This window comes from Lissotriton vulgaris, chromosome 11 (assembly GCF_964263255.1).
Source record: "Lissotriton vulgaris chromosome 11, aLisVul1.2, whole genome shotgun sequence".
Lineage (NCBI taxonomy): Eukaryota > Metazoa > Chordata > Amphibia > Caudata > Salamandridae > Lissotriton > Lissotriton vulgaris.
This window is the reverse complement of record NC_141699.1, coordinates 1,109,787,307-1,109,799,332: the sequence shown is the minus strand read 5'-3', so window position 1 is coordinate 1,109,799,332 and position 12,026 is coordinate 1,109,787,307. Positions and strand designations below refer to the sequence as shown.

The window sequence follows — 12,026 nt, the reverse complement described above, 5'->3', positions numbered from 1 at the left end:
GGGGAAGCCTTGATCCCTGAGAAAAAAATCCTACCCCAGCGCCCGCATTTCCTCTAGTTGTGTGTGTCCTCCATTCTGTTTGCACACTCTGAAGAGAAGTAAAAGAGATCACTTCCGGGGCAGGAAGGTGTCAGACAGACGTTTGCTAATGGCCACAAACTCTGTGTTAGAGGCAGCAAGCCTCCAAAGTGCAAAGCAGCTGCCTGGCTCAGCTCCATGTCTTCCTGGACCCTCGAACCCACAACCATTCAAGCTTGAACGTGCTTCCTGCCTGCCACCCTTGCTGTAGCATCAGGCTCCGAAAACCAAAGACAAAGCAGTGACCTTTGATGCAAAACGGGAAATAGAAAGAGATTCCCTTCAAGGGGCTGATTTCCAATGGGAAACAACAGAACCCAAGACCAGTCCCCGCTTCCCTGCTTGACCAATCGGTGTGATCCTTGGCAGATATTGCATTTGATTATCAGCTTTGAGATCACTTTTTAATATATATGGGTTCAAATGTGCTGTACACAAACCTCTTGTATTTAATTTAATAGAATATAAGAATATAGCCCACGTATAGGGTGCACATGACAACTGGCTTCCCATAGTTGAGACTGGTTTTGTGGTGTATCTAGAATATGTCCTCCTATAAGTGTGGCCACTACCCTCTGTCCCTCATCGATGATGCTGCTGAGCAGGGCCGGACTGGGAACCACAACCGGCCCTGGCAAAGTGCTTGGCCGCCCCACCCTCCCCACTCGGGGGGGGGGTTGGGGGTGCCGCTGAGCTCTTTGCTAGGGCCAGTTTTTGGCCAATTTTGGTACAGGGCTGCAAAAACGGCCCTGTAACAAAAACGACCCCCAGGGGTCCAAAACCGGCCCCCACCCATGCGGCGCACCCGGGGATTGCCCGGTGCCCGCTATGGCCAGTCCGGCCCTGCTGCTGAGGGCTGACCTTCACCCCCAAGGAGTTGCCGGCACCCCCTTGGGTGCTGTTGACTCTTCTCTACCAGTTACACTTTGCGACAGCCGCCACTGACCATCATTCTTGGCATACTCAATCTCATCGGATGTCCTCGAAGGTCTGGCATCCTTCATATTTATGTTCTAGGAAGCAACAAGAGGATTACAATCATTAGAAAAATTGGTAAGAATATCAAATCTATTAAAAAGAGTACAAAGGTCCATTGAAACTAAGAAAAAATCCATTTTGCCCCCTTTCGAATTCCAACAGAATGTGGGAATTTGGATTTTCTCTGGATGTGATATATCATTGAAAAGGGATAAATCATATTTCGTAATAAGTCTGTTTAGAGTCTCACCTAAATCGAATGTTTAAAGTGCATTACTTTGTTATTTTCCTGGTCCTTAAAACCACAAACTCGATGGCCACTAAACTCATAAATTGAGATATCAAAATCCACTGCCCATAATAAAAAAAGTGGTATGAAAATTTCTTCTGCAAAGTTTACTATAAAAACATCCAAATCATCAATTACTGGGCCTGAACTAGGAATAAATATATTGTAATAGAAATCAATCCTCCCTCACGGTATGGAAGGGACAGACGACTGTGTGAGACAACTTCTCTGTAGCCGTACACGGCACTTGTGAATATTAACCACAGGATCGTGGTTTGTTACTCTGTTGAACTCTGAGATGTTTATGTAACTCCTGATTGCGACGTTCTTCTAACATTTAATCCACAAATTTCAGTGGGGACTTGCTTTACCCATACTTTTTGACCTTTCTCTGTTCCTTACCACTTTGCGGAGAACTGTTTGACACACAGTTTGTGCCCTGATGAAGCCTTTGTGAGGAGAAACATGTTGGCTGCATGTTTACAGTGTGCTTGAAGACATGATAATAAAGATTTATCTACTACTTTGATGAGGACCCACAATTTTTGATTCATGTTAATTACTAACTCATACTCAACCGTTTTAGTTGCCTCATCATGGAGCAGCTCTATTTCCAAAATGCATGTGAACACCAACTCAACCGTCAAGGGCACCCTCGCATACAGACCCCCTGGCCATTGAATCCAATCAATTCCTCTTCCTGGGGGACCTCAACGTCCATATGGATGACCTGCCAACACACAGGCCGCCAACCTCCTGGAAAACATGCACAACATAGGCCTGATGTAAATCGCCATGAGCCGTACCCACAGTGCCGGACACATCCTCAACACCATCTTCACCACCAGCAACAGAATCCATTTCAGCCACACCTCAGAAATCACCTGGTCAGACCACAGCATCATCCATTTCACCATTGCAGAAATACTCCAATAAACAGCCACACCACACACCCCTGTGCAGCACAGCTGGAAGAAATTCTCGCAAACCCAATGGACAACCCCCCTCAGCACCACAACCCTCCACATCACGAACGACATGAACCAGGCAGCTGAACATTTCTCTGACTGGATCACCTCCAGCACCGAGGTCTAACAACACACCATGTGGTTCCCCAGGGAACTCCTTTTATCAAAAAGAGGATGCCCTCAGGAATTATCGATTTACAAAAAGGGGGTGGTGATGAACAGAGTGTCTGAGTTAAACAGACCACTCTTACCCAGTCCAAAGATCAGGGCTTGATCCATCACCGTTATTTATCTCACTGCCCCATCCCAGCTCAGAACCTGGAATTATCACCACTCCCTCAAAGAAGCCAAAACATTCACCTTGTACTCTATGTATGACAGGGGAAACCCATTAGACCAAACGGTACCTGGGTAATATAGACTCAAATACGAAAATGGTACCTTGGTTATACGGTATGTATAATAATTTGAAATGATAAGGAATAAAAATAAAATACTCCCTATATTAGTGTTTGTATCACTATGACCACACTAAGTATATTTCTCCTTTATACAGTCTCCTTTCTCATCATGACCCACAGACACGTTAGAGGTTATTATCAAATGATTTTTATTTTTTATTTTTGTCAAATAAGAAAGTTTATATATCTCTCATTTCTGGATTCAAACACGTTTGTATATACAAATAATTTTTACATATATACAAAAAATAAATAAAAGCCCTTCGTTTTGAATTAGGATGTCTCACCAAAACCTAAAACAGACATTCCTATTGAGATCACGCAGACTCATATGAGGAAAACAATTAGGTGGAACTCATTTGAACCCAATGTCTTAAAGATCCCTCATCACACTATTCAAATTAATCAAAATTATTTATATGTATCTGCCGTCTCTTTATGGTCGACGCGTTTCAGCCAATCAATTCTGGCCTCTTCAGGACTAGGGCTATTTACAATCCATCTGTACAAACAACAATTAAAAAGAAGATAAACAGACATCATTTTTGAGGTCCAAGCATCAATAACCAAACAATCTATCTACATATTTACATGTGGACATTCAATCGAACATAGTTTTTTAGATCTTATTTCTGTGAGCGGACTGACCCTTATAACTTGCCATTTTTTAGTACAATTCAATTCAATTCATTGAACCAGGTAGGGCATGGAATCTTAGTCTAGCTGATTTTTATAGATACTATCTGTTAATACTGGTCACATGTATTTTTTATTTTTTATTTTTTATTTTTTACCAAGGATTATCTAACCCCGTTGGCATTATCAAAAAAGAGTGGTATTTACCGGGTGTTAGAATCGGCAACCCTTTACAACTTCTCCATGGGCTATTTTTAACAGTGTAGACACTCCCTGCTCGCTTTGTAATCCAATTAAGGGTAATCTTGCTGAGTCGGTAAACCTCACGACTTCAGCATCTATGAAAAAGAGACCACTATCAATACAACAATCATTTGGCTCCCGGTTCCGACCAAGCTTACTAAATGAATGGGGAAACGAACTTACTCGGCTCACGCTCCAAGCGCTTCTTTAGATGTTTATTATTGCACAATCACGGGTGACAACCTCACGACTTCAGCATCTATGGAAAAGAGACTACTATCAATGCCACAATTATTTCGCTCCCGGTTCCAACCACGTTTACTAAATCAATGGGGAAACGCACTTACTCGGCTCGCGCTCCAAGCGCTTCTTTAAATGTTTATTATTGCACAATCACGGGTCAAAACCACAGCCCTGCGTGTTCCTCTCTCTCGGGGTCTGAAAAATATATAAACAAGACCCGCTTTCATAAGCACCGCATAGTGTGCAAATCACGTTTGTGCAGTCTTTACCAGGCAAAAAACACTTACATTTCGTATTGTCTCTCCTTGTTTTCGAAAGGGTTGTCTCTCTGGAGTGTTTGTACGTGTCCGCCTCTAAAAGTAAACGACACTAAGGAAGGACTCCCATATCCGTAGTAGTTTATATGGAAACTGAAGAGGGAGACTTATAGTGCTTCCTGTTTACCTGCATTGACACAAACGAGGGACTATTTCGGTTTTCTTTTCATACAGACATTACTGATGACTACCCTCATTGGGATATTTATGAAGGGACCGGGTTATAAGTTCTATATTTTATATATAGACCATGTTATATTATAAAGTTTATTAAATTATATATTCTGAAAAAATAGTATTTACAGTGGTCAGTCGCTCCTCACAATCTAAACAATGTTTTTATTACTATATTTTCACAGTATCCGTTACATGTCATATCAAGGAACAAATTTACAGTTTGTTACATACCGATTTCACACAGCTTTACAATAAAGACCAGATTTCATCTTTTTCATTCAACCCTGTGGTTGCTGTTTTGTATTTTTCAATTAGTCTTGCTTCTAATCTATTTAGTTTAGATTCAAGTTCTTCTGGTTTCGTCTTATCTAGTACACATAGCACTGACCAGATTATATCCTCCTCTGTATGTTGATGCGTTTCAAAATGCTGTACTAAAGGGGCCCCTGGAGTTTTGCATTTGATACGCGACTTGTGTTGCAGGATGCGTTTCTTGACCATTTGGGTGGTTTGCCCAATGTATGTCTTTTTGCACGGACAGGTAATACAATAAATTGCATTCTTTGTGTTACAATTAGAAAAACTATTTTGTTGGTGCATTGACCCATTGATCTCTATTTCTTTTGAGTCAGATGATAAATTGCAGGCCACACAATTCAAACACCTATAATGGCCAATTATAGGGGGCAATTTTAACATTCCTCTAAGATCTGTTGTTTTTTTGTCCTCTTTTCTCTCAGCTTTCACAAGCATTTGTCTTATATTTTTGCCTTTTTTGAACGCAAATAGAGGTTTCTGGATTCCTAGATGTTCTATGATTTTCCAATGTTTTTGGATAATCTTTTTGATTTTGTGAGCTTTTGGGTCGAAGGTCAAGACACATGTTAATGGAGACTCTTTTTCCATTATTTTAGGTGTTAATAGATTTTCCCTTGGAGTAAACCACGCTCTTTTGAGAGCGTTTTTCACTAACCTCTTAGGGTAACCTCTGTTAACTAATTTTTCTTTGAGGATTTCTGCACTCAAAAAGTAGTCTTCTTTTTTACTGGAGTTTCTTTTTATCCTCAAGAATTGGCCGTAAGGCAAGTTTTCTTTTAGGGTTCTGGGATGGCAGCTAGAAAAGTGTAATAGTGTATTACGGTCTGTCGTCTTAGTATACAGGCTCACTTGTAGTTCTCCTTCGTTACATTGTACATAGACATCTAGAAAATTCAACTTCTTTTGATGGTATGACATAGTGAAATTAAATTCCACTGTACGGGAGTTGAGCCAATTGTGAAAATCCTGTAGCCTGATGCTATCTCCCTCCCAGATTAAAAAAATGTCGTCTATAAAGCGACACCAGTTTTTTATACAATTTCTGAAGGGGTTGGTGTCACTATAAATTAATTTGTTTTCAAATTCTGCCATCACTAGGTTTGCTATCTCTGGTGAGAAGCTACACCCCATTGCTACTCCTGACGTTTGTAAATACAGTTGACCTTTAAAGTTAAAAAAGTTATTCTTTAAACAAATACTGGCCAAGGATACAATAAATTCTGAGGGGACTTGATGTGGTCTCTCTCTGGCATTTAATACACTTGTCATTACCGCTATTGCCTCATCTTGCGGTATATTTGTGTATAATGATTCTATGTCAAATGACACTAGCAATTGGGTTTCTTCATTGAATGGTAATTTTTCAATTTTGGATATAAAGTCCATAGTGTCTCTTATGTATGATTTGGTTTGTTTGACAATTGGAATCAGGAAAAAGTCTGTGTATTTAGCCAAGGGTTCTAATAAGGACCCGCACGCCGACACAATAGGTCTTCCCGGGGGGTCTATTATTGACTTGTGCACCTTGGGTAGTACATAAATGTTTGGTATTTTACTGTCTTCTGTGTTTAAAAAGTCAAATTCTTTTTTACACAGCCAACCAAGGTCTAAGCCTTCTTTAGTGATATCGAAGATTTTTTCTTTTAGCCCTACTGAAGGATTGGTCTCTAATTTTCTGTAATGTATCCTATTAGACAGCTGTCTATTTACTTCTTGGTCATATTTCTGCACATCCCACAACACAATTCCACCTCCCTTATCAGCGGGTTTTATAATGAAACTCTCGTTTTCTGAAAGGTTTTTTAAGGCTAGTTTCTCCATTTTACTGCAGTTAGTATTATAAAAGATTTTTTTAGACTGTAGTTCATCAAGTTCACGTAAAACCACATCTTCAAATACTGAAATGTCTGGCGGCAGTAATACACTCTCTGGTAGGAATTTAGATTTATTTTTCAAACCACTGATGTTTACCATTTCTTTAGCTTCTCTTTCTAGAAAAAAAGCCTGAAGTCTAATTTTTCTAAGAAAAGTTAATATTTCTCTTTTGGTTTCTATTGGGTTTTGTAGGTTTGTTGGTACAAACGATAGCCCCTTACTTAGGATTGCTGTCTCTATTTCTGTCGGAATGTATTCCGATAAATTGTAAATGGGCATCAAGTTTTTTTCTCTGTTCCTATTTAACAGACTTAACGTCTGTAGGTTTTCTTCCTCGTCCTGAAAGGTTCCTCCTCTTGATTCTGGTATTGATCCTGTTGTGGGTACATCCCTTGTGGTTGTGGTCTCCTCATTTGTTGGTTGTACCCTCTCCATCTGCCGCCCCCTCCCCTTGGTCGAAACCTGCCTCTGCCTAAAAAAGGAGGATAGGGTATAGGGTATTGGCCGTATGGGGCGTATGGGTAAAAACCACCGTATGCCCCTTGATCTGAGTCTGATGAACTTTCAGAAAAAGTGATGAATTTGTTTCTAGATCTACCTCTATATTGTAAGTTGAGAGCACTTGGATTATTGTTAACAAAGAAATCTTCTTTTAGATATGGATATACCTCATCTAATTTAAAATTCTTTATATCCTTGCCTACCTTAGTTATTTTTAGATTCGTGTTGTATGTTGTAAATTCAACAATAGTTTTCTCTACAGCTTCCAACAATTGTTTAGAGTCTTTAATGGTAGTATCTCCTGACCACAGCATCATCCATTTCACCATTGCAGAAATACTCCAATAAACAGCCACACCACACACCCCTGTGCAGCACAGCTGGAAGAAATTCTCGCAAACCCAATGGACAACCCCCCTCAGCACCACAACCCTCCACATCACGAACGACATGAACCAGGCAGCTGAACATTTCTCTGACTGGATCACCTCCAGCACCGAGGTCTAACAACACACCATGTGGTTCCCCAGGGAACTCCTTTTATCAAAAAGAGGATGCCCTCAGGAATTATCGATTTACAAAAAGGGGGTGGTGATGAACAGAGTGTCTGAGTTAAACAGACCACTCTTACCCAGTCCAAAGATCAGGGCTTGATCCATCACCGTTATTTATCTCACTGCCCCATCCCAGCTCAGAACCTGGAATTATCACCACTCCCTCAAAGAAGCCAAAACATTCACCTTGGCCACACACCTCGAGAACAGCAGCAACCACGCAAAGGAATTTTTCAACATCATCAGGGAATTCTCCACCCCAACGGCTGTCAGGAAACACAAGGTAGATAGAGACGGGTTTTAGTAATCAGGGAGTTGTGGCGCTCAAGCTATATTTACGTAGTGTGTGTATTGCATAACCTCAATGAATGGTGCTGGCAGGAAGGGGAGACCCTCACAAACCCCTTAATTTGTATAGTAAACCACACAATTGCAAATAACACTAATCCTGCACACACATATACAGTCATTAACACAATGAGTAAATTTCTAAAGAAAACAGGACAATCCAAGAGGTAGATTCTTTGTTCTGATCTTATTTCTTTTTTTTAATCTTGTATCAGATATAGTAAGTACAAACAGCCAGCCGACACGTGTTTCATTGTAGAAAACAGGATTCCACAACTTTTCAGGGCTGGGAAACAGAGAAAGATAATCTCAGAAAAGAACAATGACGCTCAATGTCCTCCAAACACTCATACAAGTCGACTTTAGAAATTATAAACAAACATATCCCCGTATTTGAGTGTCAAGTTAAAAAGGACAGACAAAGAAAAAGACCCAGCATGTGTGGAGACCAAATGAAGTCAAATCTTAACGACGAAAAAGTTCAAAATGCAAAAAAATCATAGGTATTATGTAGTCATTTCATACAATGGACCAACATCAAAACATTACTGTCTTCATAATTGCTCATAAATAGCCTTATTTGAATTAATGTATATTGTTGTGCTAGTGGTTAGGAGACTAAAAACACCTCAACAGAATAATGTTTAAACACCCTTTGTGATTCGTTACTTATTTTATTTGATACCTATAAGGCTGGATCCAAATTTCTGGAAGGCTGTAAGGATAAAAGAAGAAAGAAACCTAGAATTGAGGAAGAAGAGAAAAAAAAAAGGTGTGTTTTAATAACTTGTTTGACTTCGAAGTCATTATTGGTTCTGATTAGGTGTAGTCTATATTGCTGAAGCTACACTTACCCCACATCCTGTGATAATTCCAACCTGGCGGGGTAACAAAATTAATTCTTGAGTGGAAGTTACTGCAGATAAGGGTACAAGCTAAAACGTCCACCAGGTCACGGGAACAAAGAATAAATATATATCAGTAAATACTAAGGCCCAAACCTTTACCAAGATCATAGCATCTACACAGTTTCTGGGATAGACATCCTACTCACGCAGTAACCTTAACCGTAGATAGCAAGAATCATCTAAACAGCTAAGTCATTTATCATATCCTAACGGAAGACACATAAGATTATCCCTTGGATAAAAACTAGCAAGAAAAATGGTCTCAATCTGTTGCTATAATGCCGCGTTTATCACAATCGAATCTGATTAACACGGGCCCATAGACCCATTAGGCATGCGTATAACCTGTCTGAAACGCCAGTGTGTTCTCACCTATAAGTCAGCTAATCGAAGTGAAGACGCCAGTATTCGAACGGACTGAAATGGTCTTCAGATTGGAGGTTTTAAACCTGCATAATAACATAAAAGGGGATTGATTGTATGGTTGTCCGTGACTCACTAAAAGTAAAAAATAAGTCTTAATAAGTTAAAAATACTCCAAGTTCCCATTTGCTTAAAAACTACTCACGTCGAATCACGACCAGATGTATAAGAACAACTGGTGAAATTCCGGTGCGGCACGGGTGTGTGCCCTCTTGAAAGACTGCATGAAGGAGACAAAAGGGGAGTGGGCTAATCAATAAACCGCAATTCGGCATATAATGCCCGTTTTCTAATTAATCGCCCACCTATCCCTAACCACAATCAGAATAAAGTGCTCTTATTATTTTTAATCGTACCTCTTCAAGTTTGCGTCCCCTCTGTCTGGCGTCCGGTTAAAAGTCTCGTGTGCGGCAAGGGGAACCCGGAAGTGTTTTTATATCCAGATTTATCTAAAAAGACTAAAGCGCTAATACCGAATTCCACGTCGGGTAGACATAGAACAAAGATCCCAATGTCTGTCTACTTATCCAAGCAAACACATCAATATAAAATTGAGTAACGAAAATAGTCTCCTGTGTCATTAATTTCATGCCAATTTGTCCATTATTATCATCACTATGTTACATCTAACCACATCCTTTCAAACTCCCTGTTATCAATCTTATCGGCTATCGTAAAAAGTCGTGACTGGAAGGGTTAGCTATATTATTTCTAACCTCCCCCTGGGGCCAATCTTATTGCGCGTGTCACTCCCCCGCCTGACAATCCAATTCTGTAATTCAGAAGCACCCGTGAGCGTGGATAAATATCCTCACTGTTGCGGAAAGGGCCATCTCTCTATAATAGAAGTTTAATCCTAAATGAAAGGAGTCCAAAATCCGAGCTCCCGTGTATTAAAAAGATTTAAACAAGCCGATCGCAAGGGTGATAATCTAAGGATGTTTAAGAAAAGAAGGTTAAAAGTTTAGTAGAATGAAGGAGAAAAGAGATGAGATCACATATTCTACCTTTTGTTTGGCATTGTGTGTTGTATTTTGTTGTAAAAAATTCCTAAGAATTTGTACATTCTTAATCCAATAATATGGTATAATTTTAAACAAATTACCGGAGTTTTCAATAGTTACTTCGATAGTGTGTATACATTACAAGTGTGTAGGCAAAAAGAAAACCAAAAAAACATTTTTACATCAAGATTTAATGAGCTGAAGTCGGAAGTTTCCTATTTAAAAACAAAAAACATATGCAATACTTTTTATGGCGGTGCCAGTATTGTACCACTGTAGTGTGGTTTACCGGAGTTTACAACAGTTACTCCGATAAACCATATCCTGCATATCCGTAAGCGGTTTGGCTAGTCCCCCAAAATATATTGCATTTTGGAATCGCAATTTAACCCCCGTTCTACCGTATGTAATCTCATGATCCAAGTAGCTTCCCTTCTCCTAAGGTGAAGTTCCCTATTCCCTCCCCGGAGATTTAGAGGGGTGTGTTCGATTCCCAAAACACGAATTTCTCTGCCTGGGCCCTGTGCTGCGTAAGATGCCGCATGTGTAGCCACTGGGTATCTCACGTCTTGTTGTGCAAGTGCTCGGATGTGTTCCCCTATTCTCTCCTTCAGGGTTCTGATCGTACTCCCCACTTATTGTTTGCCACATTTGCACTCTATAATATAGATTGCATACTTTGTCAGACAGTTAATGTTGGTTTTTATGTCATACGTTTTATTGTCACATCCACTGAATTTTTTTGTTCTGTGCCGAGCCAATCTTCACATCCCACAAAAACAGCATTTATGAAATCCAGTATTGGGTGTAGTGAGCCAATTGTCAGACCTTATAATTCTCGGAACAGTGGGGCTAAGCCTGTTGCGAAGTGTTCTGCCCTTCCTGAATGTCATTTGTGGTTGTTTGGTAATGTGACTAGCTAGGGTGTTATCCGCTACCAAAATGTCCCAATGTCTCTTCAAGCTTCTACGTAAGATATGACTCAATCCATTAAAGTCAGTGATCATACGCGTAGTCTGGTTTGTATTTACTTGTCTTAATTTAGGTTCCAGAGTATCCACCCTCTTGACCTTCATTATTCTCTTCTCAGCTTTATTGAGGTGTGTAGTAGAGTAACCCCTGTCCAGGAACCTACCTCTCTATTCATTGATACATCTAATGAATTCCAACTCCTCACTGCAATTGGCTTCACCCTCACAAACTCCCTATAATGTATAGAGCTAATGTGATGTACCGAATGTGAGGATTCAGCATGCAGGACAGAGTTGCACGCAGTATTTTTACGGAACAAACGGCTCTTAAGCTTGTTCCCGTCAATATATATTTCGATGTCAAGGAAATTGATATGTGTATGACTGTATTCCATGGTGAACTGCATACCAAATTTGTTGTTATTCATATAGTTATAGAACAATTCCAGTTCAGGCTGTGTGCCAGCCCACAATAATAGACAGTCATCTATATACCTGCCCCGGACAATAATTTTGTCAATCCATTCATTTCCACTGTTACCCCAAATCCAATCTTTTTCCAGTCCGCCCATAAATAAGCAAGCAAAAGAGGGGGAAAATTTAAGATTTGACTTCATTTGGTCTCCACGTGTGCTGGGTGTTTTTCTTTGTGTGTCCTTTTTAACTTGACACTCAAACACAGGGATATGTTTGTTTATAGATTCTAAAGTCGACTTGTATGAGTGTTTGGAGGT

At 40.0% G+C, this 12,026-nt stretch overlaps 1 long non-coding RNA gene across 2 annotated transcripts; it reads right to left on the bottom strand.

Moving 5' to 3' along the window:
* Window positions 1–928: 928 nt before the first annotated feature.
* LOC147684256 (uncharacterized) lies at window positions 929–9,728 on the bottom strand. Of its 2 annotated transcripts, XR_015301086.1 has the most exons (7): window positions 9,674–9,728; window positions 9,463–9,537; window positions 9,267–9,343; window positions 8,841–8,921; window positions 8,672–8,701; window positions 7,825–7,904; window positions 929–1,091 (listed from the first exon to the last, which is right to left on the bottom strand). It is a non-coding gene; the product is annotated as an uncharacterized LOC147684256 (long non-coding RNA). The 2 variants fall into 2 exon arrangements; XR_015301087.1 differs by lacking the exon at window positions 9,267–9,343.
* Window positions 9,729–12,026: the final 2,298 nt, after the last annotated feature.